The 14,396-nt window shown below is 41.9% G+C and overlaps 1 pseudogene; it reads right to left on the reverse strand.

Moving 5' to 3' along the window:
- Positions 1-5,285: 5,285 nt before the first annotated feature.
- On the reverse strand, positions 5,286-13,869 carry LOC136406560 (mitochondrial outer membrane protein SLC25A46-like; annotated as a pseudogene).
- Between the last annotated feature and the right edge of the window lie 527 nt (positions 13,870-14,396).

Here is a 14,396-nt window from a genome sequence, read left to right on the forward strand (position 1 = left end):
TACTTTCCTCCATAATGGTTGTACTACTTTACAGTCCCACCAACAGTGAATGAGGGTTCCTTTTTCTCCACAGCCTCTCCAACATTTGCTATTACCCGTCTTGTTGATCATAGCTAATCTAACAGGGGTGAGGTGGTATCTCATTGTAGTTTTGATTTGCATTTCCCTAATAACTAATGAAGCTGAGCATCTTTTCATATATCTGTTGGCCATTTGTATCTCTTCCTGGGAGAAGTGTCTATTCATGTCCTCTTCCCATTTTTTTATTGGATTGTTTGTTTGTTTGTTGTTGAGTTTTATGAGTTCTTTGTAAATTTTGGATATTAGGCCCTTATCTGAGCTGTTGTTTGAAAATATCATTTCCCATTTAGTTGGCTGTCTGTTTATTTTGATATCAGTTTCTCTTGCTGAGCAAAAACTTTTTATTCTGATGTAGTCCCATTCATTTATCTTTGCCTTCACTTCTCTTGCTATTGGAGTCAAGTTCATAAAATGTTCTTTAAAACCCAGGTCCATGAGTTTAGTACCTATGTCTTCTTCTATGTACTTTATTGATTCAGGTCTTATATTTAGGTCTTTGATCCATTTTGAATTAATTTTAGTACACGGGGACAGGCTGTAGTCGAGTTTCATTCTTTTGCATGTGGCTTTCCAGTTTTCCCAACACCATTTGTTGAAGAGGCTTTCTTTTCTCCATTGTGTGTTGTTGGCCCCTTTATCAAAGATTATTTGACCATATATATGTGGTTTTATTTCTGGGCTTTCTATTCTGTTCCATTGGTCTGAGTGTCAATTGTTCTGCCAATACCATGCTGTTTTGATTATCGTGGCCCTATAATATAGTTTAAAGTCAGGTATTGTAATGCCCCCAGCTTCATTCTTTTTCCTTAGGATTGTTTTGGCTATTCGGGGTTTTTTATAGTTCCATATAAATCTGATGATTTTTTGTTCCATTTCTTTAAAAAATCTCATAGGGATTTTGATGGGAATTGCATTAAATTTGTATATTGCTTTGGGTAATATGGCCATTTTGATTATATTTATTCTTCCTATCCAAGAACAAGGAATATTTTTCCATCTCATTGTATCTTTTTCGATTTCCCTTAACAATGCTTTGTAATTTTCATTATATAGGTCCTTTACATTCTTTGTTATGTTTATTCCTAGGTATTTTATTTTTTTGGTTGCAATCGTGAAGGGGATTATTTTTTTGAGTTCGTTTTCTAATATTTCATTGTTGGCATAGAGAAAGGCTATGGACTTTTGTATGTTAATTTTGTATCCTGCGACCTTACTGTATTGGTTTATTGTTTCTAATAATCTTTTTGTGGAGTCCTTCGGGTTTTCGATGTATAGGATCATATCATCAGCAAAAAGTGATACCTTTACTTCTTCTTTTCCGATATGGATGCCTTTTATTTCTTTGTCTTGTCTGATTGCTCTAGCCAGAACTTCTAGCACCACGTTAAATAAGAGTGGAGAGAGTGGACAACCCTGTCTTGTTCCTGATTTAAGGTAGAAAGTCCTCAGTTTTATGCCATTTAAAATGATGTTGGCTGATGGTTTATCATATATGGCCTTTATCATGTTGAGATATTTTCCTTCTATACCCATTTTGTTGAGAGTCTTAAACATAAAATTGTGTTGTATTTTATCAAAAGCCTTTTCTGCATCTATTGATAAGATCATGTGGTTTTTGTTCTTTGTTTTGTTGATATGGTGTATTACGTTAACCGTTTTGCGTATGTTGAACCATCCTTGAGATTCTGGGATGAATCCCACTTGATCATGATGTATTATTTTTTTAATATGTTGTTGTATTCGGTTTGCCAGTATTTTGTTTAGAATTTTAGCATCTGTATTCATTAGAGATATTGGTCTGTAGTTTTCTTTCTTTGTGCCATCCTTGCCAGGTTTTGGTATGAGGGTTATGTTGGCCTCATAAAATGTGTTTGGAAGTATTGCTTCTTCTTCAACTTTTTGGAAGACTTTGAGTAGAATAGGAACCAAGTCTTCTTTGAATGTTTGATAGAATTCACTAGTATAACCGTCTGGGCCTGGACTTTTATTTTGGGGGAGGTTTTTAATAGTTTTTTCTATTTCCTCCTTGCTGATTGGTCTGTTTAGGCTTTCTGCTTCTTCATGACTCAGTCTAGGAAGGTTGTATTGTTCTAGGAATTTATCCATTTCTTCTAGATTGTTGTATTTGGTGGCATATAATTTTTCATAGTATTCTACAATAATTCTTTGTATATCTATGATGTCTGTGGTGATCTCTCCTCTTTCATTTTGGATTTTATTTATTTGAGTCCTGTGCCTTTTTTCCTTGGTGAGTCTTGCCAAGGGTTTGTCAATTTTGTTGATCTTTTCAAAGAACCAGCTCCTTGTTTTATTGATTTTTTCTATAGTTTTTCTGTTCTCTATTTCATTTATTTCTGCTCTGATTTTTATTATCTCCTTTCTTCGGCTGGTTTTGGGTTGTCTTTGTTCTTCTTTTTCTAGTTCCTTAAGGTGTGAAGTTAAGTGGTTTACTTCGGCTCTCTCTTGTTTGTTCATATAGGCCTGAAGTGATATGAACTTTCCTCTTATTACTGCTTTTGCTGCATCCCAGAGATTCTGATATGTCGTATTTTCATTTTCATTTGTCTGTATATATCTTTTGATCTCTGCGCTTATTTCTTCTTTGACCCATTCATTTTTTAGAAGTATGTTGTTTAGTTTCCACATTTTTGTGGGTTTTTCCCCCTCTTTTTTGCAGTTGAATTCTAGTTTCAAGGCTTTATGATCAGAAAATATGCTTGGTACAATTTCAATTTTTCTAAATTTGCTGATATTGTCTTTGTGGCCCAACATATGGTCAATTCTTGAGAATGTTCACATGGTTATAATTAATTTGATATTTTGTTGAGGATTTTTGCATTGGTATTCATGAAAGATATTAGTCTCCAATTTTCTTTTCTTGTTATGTCTTTGTTTGGTTTTGGTATTAGAGTAATATTGGTCTCATAGAAAGAGTTAGGAAGTATTCCTCCTGCTTCAGTTTTCGGTAAGAGATTATGGAGAACTGGAATAATTCATTCCCGAATGTTTTGAGAAATTCACCAGTGAACTCATCCGGACCTGGAACTTTCTGTTTTGGCATGTAATTAATTATTAATTCAATTTCTTAGCTAATAAATATTAGCCTATTCAGCTTATCTATTCCTCTATGTATGAGTTTTGGTAGGTTGCATCATTTAAGGGCCCATTTCATCTATGTTATCAAATCTGTGGCCATATAATTGTTCATAATATTTTAATTATATATACATATTTTAGTACACGATTTGTAAATTTGGAAATAGTAATAGCTGTCATGATTTCTCTCTGTTAAAAGTGGCTCTAAAAACAGCCTGATAATTCACATAAGTAGGTAACAAGTTAAGCTTTATAAACATATGACAAATATTAAGTTGATGGCATTGAAACACTAGATTTGGATATAGGTAAGCATGCTGTTTGCTTTAAATCTTTGGTATCTTTGGCTTTTAATATTTTATTCTGATATTCAAGCAGAAAGTGTGTGACTCATTTTATACAATAAACTGATCAAAAAGTGGAAAATTTTTAAGGGTGAAAGAATTTCCAAGTTTGTGTGTGTGTGTTTTTTTGTGTGTGTGTGGTTTTTTTTGTATTTTTCTGAAGCTGGAAACCAGGAGAGACAGTCAGACAGACTCCCGCATGCACCCCACCGGGATCCACCCAGCACGCCGACCAGGGGCGATGCTCTGCCCACCAGGGGTGATGCTCTGCCCCTCCGGGGTGTCACTCTTTGGTGACCAGAGCCACTCTAGTGCCTGGGGCAGAGGCCAAGGAGCCATCCCCAGTGCCCGGGCCATCTTTGCTCCAATGGAGCCTTGGCTGCAGGAGGGGAAGAGAGAGACAGAGAGGAAGGAGAGGGGGAGGGGTGGAGAGGCAGATGGGCGCCTCTCCTGTGTGCCCTGTCTGGGAATCGAACCCGGGACTTCTGCACGCCAGGCTGACGCTCTACCACTGAGCCAACCGGCCAGGGCCTTTCCAAGTTTTTTGTATGTACCTAAATGGCTTTTTATATAAAAAGTATACAGTCATTAGAAAGGTAAATAGGGACAAAACAATTCAGAACTTTGGCTTCTGATTATAGATCGCCAAATCTAATCCTTTTCATCATTATCAGTGGTGACATAATTTATTTGCTTAAAGGTAAACTATAACTTCTTGATAATATACACTATATTAAGAATGACATACTCATTTCAATTAAGAAGGTGAAATAAGCAAATAATAAATATTAAAGTCAGCTTGACCAGGCGGTGGTGCAGTGGATAGAGCGTTGGATTGGGACACAGAGGACCCAGGTTCAAAACCCCAAGGTCGCCAGCTTGAGCATGGGCTCATCTGGTTCGAACAAGGTTCACCAGGTTGCTGGCTTGTGCAAGGGGTCACTTGCTCTGCTGTAGGCCCCCTGGTCAAGGCACAAATGAGAAAGCAATCAATGAACAACTAAGGCGCTGCAACAAAAAATTGATGCTTCTCATCTCTCTCCCTTCTTGTCTGTCTGTCCCTAACTATCCCTCTGTCTCTTGTCACACATACACACACACACACACACAAAATAAATAAATAAATAAATAAATAAATAAATAAATAAATAAATAAACATTCTAGTCAGAGGGAATAAAATCAGTTGTGTGAAATGTTGTTTTATGTTTGCTGACAAATTTTTGCTTATACTTAAGATCATTTTTAGTTCAACATGTATGCAACACTATCTAGAATCTAATTTATGAGTGTTATTTTTATTGAGTTTTCAAATTTGAAATACTTTTGATCCAAAATAGGTACCAATGCCTTTGAAAAAAAGAGTTGATATCAATATAATCAGCCTGGGCTTTTTCTACTAGTTTTATTTTCTAATCCTTTTTTCCTCCAGTATTCATTGTTATCCTTCATAATTTCATAACAAAGTATCCAGATTATGTATTTTAGACTAATCAAGGACTTAAATCTCAAACGCTATTTTTTTAAAGAATTCCTGCTACAATTTTCTTTTTATTTATTTTTTATTTATTCATTTTTAGAGAGGAGAGGGAGAGACAGAGAGAGAGAGAGAGAGAGAGAGAGGAGAGATAGAGAGAGAGAAGGGGGGAGGAGCTGGAAGCATCAACTCCCATATGTGCCTTGACCAGGCAAGCCCAGGGTTTCGAACCAGCAACCTCAGCATTTCCAGGTCGACGCTTTATCCACTGTGCCACCACAGGTCAGGCTCAAACGCTATTTTGAAGAGGTATAGAGTAAATAATTTTGGTATCTATAAATCAGCTGCATGCAGTGTGTATTATTACACAGCACTAAACCCTTTATAAAAACCAAGCATTTTTTTCTCCTGCTTTATGATGTGAATACAGTCTCTCATTCTCTCATGCTGCATATTAATTGGAAGCATTTCACAGCCAAGGTTTGTATTGTCAGTTATTGTGCATGTCCATTAAATGTGAAGGTGATGCAAAACTGTTTGCCAAACATAAAGTGTAACATCAGAGCCAAGACTGGCAGCAAAGTTATGAATAAGTTCTGGAAAATAAGCATCCAACATACTCTGCACTGGGGTAGTGCTCTCAGACTTATAATAATAAGTCTCTGTCTTTAGAATTAGTGGGACAATGTCTGGATGATTGAGGTGATGATATAATGAAGAACCCAGGCAGCGCTGTAGGGAAGACCAAGGAGAAAAGAGGAAGTAGTCATTTGCTGTGAGGCACTCCCATGCCTATCACTCTTCCAACGCCTTCTTTAACACATTTCAAAATTCTAGCATTATCTCAAATTTCCCCACTCTATAATGTTTCAATTAGACTTGCTGCATAAAAAGGTATTGCCACCAAATAAATTAAGCTACCTTATGGGCCAGGTCCTGCCAAGTAGTGGTTTTCACGGTGAATGGGACATTACTAAGTAATAATGTCCTGAAATGCCCCCACAGTGGGTGCCAGCACATTGGGGGATTTCCAATTCACAATGATTTCAGTAAAAGGTGTTCTCTTTGTTTAGGATTCCACTTATGTAAAAACTCTCTTGGTCAAGCTGTAAATTCACTGATCATCACTGTTCCAAGTGTGACTTCCTGGACAGTAAATGTCCTTCCCATTCCTTTCCAAAGGTCCCTTGGTCCCTGAGTTTTGTTGAAGTTGTACATAATATTGATAATTGTAAATGGAGTGAGATGATAACGCCAAGCATGGTCATTAACCTGACATTGTGGTGTAGAACAATGCAAGGCTGAGCCAGTTCATTTTCTGTCCAGAGATTTACAAGTCCAATACCAAATCCAACAAATCTGCTCAACTGTTCACACAGCACATAGCTAAGATGAGTGTCTTTTTTGGAGGTGATCCTGGAGAAAACATTTGTGTAAGGAAGGGGAAGGAGGGCCACTACAAGTGCAGAGGATCCAGGGTTTAATTATCTTTTTTTTTTTTTTTTCCTGAAGCTGGAAACGGGGAGAGACAGTCAGACAGACTCCCGCATGCACCCGACCGGGATCCACCTGGCACGCCCACCAGGGGCGATGCTCTGCCCACCAGGGGGCGATGCTCTGCCCCTCCAGGGCGTTGCTCTGCCGCAACCAGACCCACTCTAGCGCCTGGGGCAGAGGCCAAGGAGCCATCCCCAGCGCCCGGGCCATCTTTGCTCCAATGGAGCCTTGGCTGCGGGAGGGGAAGAGAGAGACAGAGAGGAAGGGGGGGGGGGGTGGAGAAGCAAATGGGCGCCTCTCCTATGTGCCCTGACCGGGAATCAAACCCGGGTCCCCCGCACGCCAGGCCGACGCTCTACCGCTGAGCCAACCGGCCAGGGCCTTTAATTATCTTTTTAATGTCCCTAGGATCAGTAGAAATGGCTCATTTCTGACAATACTAACTTGTGTCTTCTATCTTATTTTCCTAGTTAGACTGGCTAGAAGTGAAAATAGACTGAAGTTAGGTTAGTACTTAATTTCTCCTTACATTAACTATCTGTTCTTTTCAGCTTTTCCATTAAAACTTTTAGCATATTATTCCCAGTTGTTTTAAATTCACAATCTGAAACATCTGCCATACCTGAGTTTGGTTCTGATGCTTTCTCTGTCTCTTCAAACTGTTTTTAATTTTTTTTCTTTTTTGTATTTCTCTGAAGTTGGAAATTTAGTAAAAGGCGAAAGATTTATACCATCTGAAGAGAAACCAGAGCAGTTGTTGTTGCTGAAAGCCAGACATGATGTACTGTGTAGAAGGGATTGAGGTAAATACACCTTTATAGTGAGATTTTATATTTATCTGCCTAGGGGTTAGGCTCTGTTTCCTGCTTGCGGTAGCTGTAGGAATCAAAGGAAAGAAAATTCCTCTGGTGTCTTTGTTTTTGTCTCTGCTGTTTCCTTAGGTTTTCCTAAAGATTTCTTTTTTAAAAATGTCTGAGATGTGCAGTTATTGTTGTTGTATTTCTCTGTTATTGTACAGGAGCTCTATTGATGAGGCAGTAAGGTAGTGGGGGAGGAAAAACATTTTATAATTCTATGATTAGGTCTCAGCTTTTTAGTGAGACTATCTTGGGGATGTAATCCTTATTCAGTTTTGTTTTGCTTCCCCTGAAAGTGAGATAGAAAAGCTAGAGTGAGCAGGAATTGAGTATTTCCCTTCCCTATATTGGTTAAACTCAGGTAAAACTGCCCTGGAAAAATAGTTTCTCTTGAGGGCAGGTCTTGTTAGAAGAAGAATTGAGAATTATCTGAGCCTATTTCACAAGGGCTACTTTTGCCAGAAGCAGGAGATCCCCCCCCCCCCCCCGCCATGTTCCTGAGAGAGTCAGGTAAAGCTCTTAGATGTAAAATTCACAACAGTGTAGAGGCCTCCCCAAAACTGGATTCTCCTGGAATTTTTATCTCTCAAACTTGTCCACACTGAGCCTCTAGCAATTAATTAATTACAGATTAAATTTTCCTACCCTCCTACTGGTTTTTGTGGAAGCTTCCGCTCCTGGGCTTTTGCTGCGATATGTTGCAGTCTCTCTATTTGCCTATCTCTTGCTCCAATTTTGGAAAGTGTACTTTGCCTTGTGATCTCAATTCTCTGGTGGATCTGAGATGAGTTGTTGATTTTTAATATGTTCAGGGTTTTTTTTTATTGTGAGGTCAGGAGCGATGATTTCAAGCTCCTTATATGCTGGATGGAAAACTAAAAATTATTTGCTTCCATTTCTCTGTGTTACACAACTTTAATTGTGCCTTATTCATATATATATATTTTTTTGAATTTTTCTGAAGCTGGAAACAGAGAGAGACAGTCAGACAGACTCCCACATGCGCCCGACCGGGATCCACCCGGCAACCCACCAGGGGCGATGCTCTGCCCACCAGGGGGCGTCGCTCTGCTGCAACCAGAGCCATTCTAGCGCCTGGGGCAGAGGCCAAGGAGCCATCCCCAGCGCCTGGGCCATCTTTGCTCCAATGGAGCCTTGGCTGCGGGAGGGGAAGAGAGAGACAGAGAAGAAGGAGGGGGGGGGGTGGAGAAGCAAATGGGCGCTTCTCCTATGTGCCCTGGCCGGGAATCGAACCCGGGTCCCCCGCACGCCAGGCTGACGCTCTACTGCTGAGCCAACCAGCCAGGGCCCCTTATTCATATTTTAAAGAGTTTAGAATGGCCTACAAAACTGATTGTGTGCATATTATTTAAATGGAAACTAGATATTAAAGCTATGAAAAGAATGAAGCAAAAATAATGTTCATGTAGGCTATTGTAGTCATTGTGCTTGAGCATTACACTGGACCAGGAATTCCCTGAATGAAATCCCAAGAGAAAAATATTACAGCTTACACAGTTTTCTTTACCTTGCTGAATAAACATGACAATTTTTAAAAAATATATATATCTTATTGATTGATTTTACAGAGGCAGGTAGCGAGAAGTATCAGCTCATAGTTGTTTCACTCTAGTTGTTCATTATTGCTTGTCATATGTGCCTTCACCAGGCCAGCCCAGGGATTTGAACCGGCAACCTCAGCATACCAAGTCACTGCTCTATCCACTGCACCACCACAGGCAGGGCTAACCCTGACAATTTTTTTTTCCCTTTTTTTGTATTTTTCTGAAGCTAGAAACGGGGAGAGACAGCCAGACAGACTCCCGCATGCGCCCGACCAGGATCCACCTGGCACACCCACCAGGGGCGACGCTCTGCCCACCAGGGGGCAATGCTCTGCCCCTCCAGGGCGTCGCTCCGCTACGACCAGAGCCACTCTAGCACCTGGGGCAGAGGCCAAGGAGCCATCCCCAGCGCCCGGGCCATCTTTGCTCCAATGGAGCCTTGGCTGCGGGAGGGGAAGAGAGAGACAGAGAGGAAGGAGGGGGGCGGGGTGGAGAAGCAAATGGGCGCCTCTCCTATGTGCCCTGGCCAGGAATCGAACCCAGGTCCCCCGCACGCCAGGCCGACGCTCTACCGCTGAGCCAACTGGCCAGGGCCAACAATTTTTGAATAAAGACAATATTCTCCTGCTTCTAAATTCTAAAATAAATTTACCACATGGAATAAACAAGTGGAGCATTGAGCAACAGGCATATTACAGATAATGGGTTTATCAACAGTCGACAGATACAGATGCCATTTTACATAGCCCGTTCTCATAGTAACTTTCAGTAAAAACCAATGTTAAATGTTTGGCTCAATGAAGGCAATTCCGAGAGGGTCTACATTAATATGCTCTAGATATGTACTCATACAGCATGACTCTAAGCCCAAACCTTTCAACCTTAAGGAATGAGTGGATGGTTTGGGAGTCTGTCTTTATTAAATATAACTTTTCTTAGTTAGGCTTTAGTAGTCAGTAGGTATTAGATGTCCAATAAATGACACCATTTTTTACCAACCATATTCAGAATTGACTGAAACATAAAATGTATCAGTCAGCAGATGAAGGTCACAGATGTCACCTTCATTACTCACAGGCTGATTTTGAAAATTGTGGCCTCTAAGTATAAACAAGTGGACCTCCCACTATTGAATCCCAGAAATAGATTGACAAATCCACATGGTGTCAGGCAACAGCAGATCAGGAAAGACCCGCCTCAAAGGGCTTAGGAAAAACAGAAAAGAATATTTGCTTTTTTCCCAAATGAAAGTAAAGGAACCTACTCATATTCAGTTTCTCCTTCCAAACTCCCCAGAAATATTGCACAATAAGGGCAGAGAGAAGCCAAGATGTTTAGTAATTAGGATTCTTTCACTAAAAAGGAAACAAAGAAAGTAGGGAAGAAGCATCCATAAGAGTCATATCTGGATAGGTGATTCAAGTATGCACTCGCTGGCAAAAGATTTAAAGCAATGACTGCTGATTAAAGACAATGATAATATCACTCTGTATGTCATATAAATGTATGTCATATATGATACTTCTGGATGTCATATCTGCATTTCTGTTATGAAAGTTGAGAGGCTTAAGCTATTGGTCACTCAGATAGAGTGCCACCCCACCTTGGCTACTGCTGGGAGATGGGCATCTGTGAACCAAATCAAAATCCTCCACACACACACAAAAAACTAGGCCCTGGCCAGTTGGCTCAGCGGCAGAGCGTCGGCCCGGCGTGTGGAAGTCCCAGGTTTGATTCCCGGCCAGGGCACACAGGAGACATGCCCATCTGCTTCTCTACCCTTCCCCCTCTCTTTTCTCTCCATCTCTCTCTTCCCTCCTGCAGCCAAGGCTCCATTGAAACAAAGTTGGCCTGGGCACTGAGGATGGCTCCATGGCCTCCGCCTCAAGCTCTAAAAAAAAATGGCTCCAGTTGCAATGGAGCAACGCCCCAGATTGGCTGAGCATTGCCCTCTGGTGGGCATGCTGGGTGGATCCCGGTCAGGTACATGCGGGAGTCTGTCTGACTGCCTCTCTGCTTCTCATTTTGGAAAAATACAAAAACAAACAAACAAACAAAACTTAGGCAAGTGTCTGATTGAGAGGGCATACTTCTATGCCCTGGTGCATGAATAAAGTAATTTTGACCTAGAAAACAATGCATTGTTTGCTTTTAGGGCTGTAACAAAAGGTCAGTAACACCCTGCAAAATGCCACATTTTAAGCAGTGAAAGTTTTTGGTATCAACACTGGGCTGCATTAGCTGAAAAATGAGCTAACCCACCCACCCAGGTAACAATCACAGGGACTTCCTGAATCAAACAAAGAGGGATCTAAAATTCTACAGAAAAATACATTTTGGGGGATAGTAAGAGGTTTTGTGGAAAAATATTTTTTAATTTTAAAGGGAAAGATGAGAAATCAAGAAAATAGATATATAAGAAATACTTTTTGATTTGCCAAAATATCCACCAAATTGATATATTAAAGAGTTCAGTAATTTTATGGGTTAGGCTGATTAACCACAAATAATTTAGTTTAGTGACACAGCTATCCCACAAACAAGGGTTGAAAACTGTGCCCGGGATGTGGTTTAAGCCGTTTCAGAGTTGAACTTTAGCAGAGTTGCCCAGGGAAGAATTTCCACCTTTCACAGTTTCCTTCAGGAAGTTCCACTGGGAGCTCAATATGAGCAGCTAAAGAGTGTAACTGCTAACTCTTCCATTTGTCTTAGCAAAGGGACTTAATTAAGTTCAGTTATACACATAATTCACACATCTTTGATTGTTCTTTCTAAGCTCCTTTTATTATTGCTTTGGCTGCTAACTGCAGGTTGCCTGGAGTGGAAGGGAACTGAAATATGCAAAGAAAATATATTCAGTATTTCTTTATTTAATAAAACTGCACCTGATAAACATATCCAGTAATTAGAGGAGACTGTATATGAATGCCATGGAAGAAGGAGATTTGGATAATAATAATTTCATAAAGTTAGCAAAAGTCACTATTATCCAGTTATCCCTCAATACCCATAAGGGATTGGTTCCAGAACCCCCCACAGATAGCAAAATACATGCATGTTCAAGTCCCTTGTATAAAAGGTTGTATAAAATGTCACACTGTGCATATAACCTGCACACATCCTCCTGTGTACTTTAAAGCAGTGGTCCCCAACCTTTTTTGGGCCACCTACCGATTTAATGTCAGAAAATATTTTCACGAACCGGCCTTTAGGGTGGGATGGATAAATGTATCACATGACCGAGATAAGCGTCAAGAGTGAGTCTTAGATGGATGTAACAGAGGGAATCTGGTCATTTTTAAAAAGTAAAACATCGTTCAGACTTAAATATAAATAAAACAGAAATAATGTAAGTTATTTATTCTTTCTCTGTGGACCGGTACCAAATGGCCCACGGACCAGTACTGGTCCACGGCCGGGGGTTGGGGACCAGTGCTTTAAAGCATCTAGATTACTTATAATACCTAATACAATGTAAGTGATATGTAAATACTTGTAATACTTATTGCTTAGGGAATAATGACAAGAAAAAAAGTCCTTACATGTTCAGTATAAACACAACCATCTTAGGCCTACTTACATAGTAAACATCAGCAACAATGTTACATTTTAAAAAATATATTTTAATCTGCAGTTGGTTGACTCTGCTGATGCAAAACCCACAGATATGGAAGGATGACTGTATGTACTCATCCATGGTTAGTTGAATTCTTATTTCTTCAAGTTTGTTGGGGGCGCCATGGTTAATATTGTTTCAAAGTCTGCATTTGATTCAAATGAAACTACATGCTAACTTCTTCACTTGGTAAATACATTGTAAAGGAAAGAAGAGAATTAACAACTTCTGGAGAGGAGACAAGATGGCCACAGAGTAGGTGGATGCCCCAATTCCCATTTCCCAGAACCAAGGTGGATTACAACTTAATTCGGAGAACAATCATCTTGAAAGACCAAATTTGGACTAAACTAAGAAGATTCTATAGCCGAGGACCACCAAAGAAGCCACACTGAGACTGGTAGGAAAGGCAGAGATGCAGAAAGGGCTGTCCCATTCCTGGGAGTGAGTGGCAACCGGGAGGTACTTTTGTGATGGGGAGGGTTGCCTGGCAAGTTGTGGGGTCTTCAGCCCCCAAACCAGAATCCTAGCCTAGAGCTCTGGAGCCTGGAAGGGGCTTACAGACTATATTTGGCTGAGAAAAGAGCCTAGACACTGTTTGAGAGAAGGAGGCAGAACTCTTGGACCCAGGCTCTGCATTAAAGGGACTGCACAGAGAGGCTCGCTCACAGCCACTTTCCCGGGGCTCCAGGAGCTGGGAGCACAGAGGGGAATGGAGTTGCCAGGGGAGTGGTATCGGAGGCACAGGGGGAGACACTTGGAGAGATGATCACCCTAACCCCTGGGCTGAGTCACTCCCCAAATCTAAAGTGAACATTTTTCCTTGGAGCAGCAACAGAAGCAAAGGGAAGAAACATCCACTGGAGGCTCTCCTGCCCCACTTAGAACAAAGGCGCTTAGAGGCAGGCAGCACCTTAGGGACACAAATAGTGAGTGCAGAGGTCTAATCTACACCACACCCCGCACTGCTGAGAGCTCCCGGAAGTGGGCTAGCTGGCTGGAAGTGGCAGGGTGTGGCTGTGGAGGCCAGGGCAGTCCCGAGCGAGTACATAAGAGCCGGCCCAGGGAGGCGGAAACCACGGCAGCCACGGTAGAGTTCTGGGCAAAGCACACAGTCCTGCCTGTGGCATGGGTCCACTCTTGGCAGGGTCGGGGGTCCGCGCAAGCGCAGGCAAGCCCGTCAGCAAGAGTGGAAGCTGTGGCAGCCAGTGTGGAGGTCAGGGCCCGCGCGCAAATCCACCCATGGTGCGGCACGCCCTCAGCGGCAGCGGAAGCCCGGCGACCTTGGGGGTGGTCCGAGTGGGCTTGCACAAATCTGGCCATGGAATTGGGAGCCATGGTGGCTGCTGAGGAGGTCTAAGCTGACGCGGAACACCCCTGGCGATGTGGACCCACCCTCTGCAGCCGCAGAGGCCAAAGCGGTCCAAGCGGGTGGAAGCGGTCTGAGTGGGCCTGCACGAGCCCACCCACAGAAGCAGAAGCTGCGGAGGCCCAAGACCATGAGCAAACTTGCCTGTGGTGCAGGCCTGCCCTCAGTGGCAGCGGAGGCCTGGCGGCCTTGGAAGCTGTCCAAGCGGGCGGCGCAGCTGAGGCTGGGCGGCTGTGGAGGTGAGCTGGCTTTGGCAGCACCTGACCCCAAATGCCCCAGGCAGCAACAGCAGCAGTGGGCGGGTGGACAGACCACACCACGGGAGCACAGGGGCCACGCCCGCTGGACCCCTGTGACTCAACACACTACTGAGTGCTGAAAAAGAAGAAAAAAACAAAATAAAAAAAAGTCTGGATAGAATGACACCTGAGGCTAAGGAGCAGACCACATCCAATACCAAACCTAATCACTGAGTTACAGCAATAAGAGGCAACAG

The sequence above is a fragment of the Saccopteryx leptura genome, chromosome 5, assembly GCF_036850995.1.
Source record: "Saccopteryx leptura isolate mSacLep1 chromosome 5, mSacLep1_pri_phased_curated, whole genome shotgun sequence".
NCBI classification, from domain to species: Eukaryota; Metazoa; Chordata; class Mammalia; order Chiroptera; family Emballonuridae; genus Saccopteryx; species Saccopteryx leptura.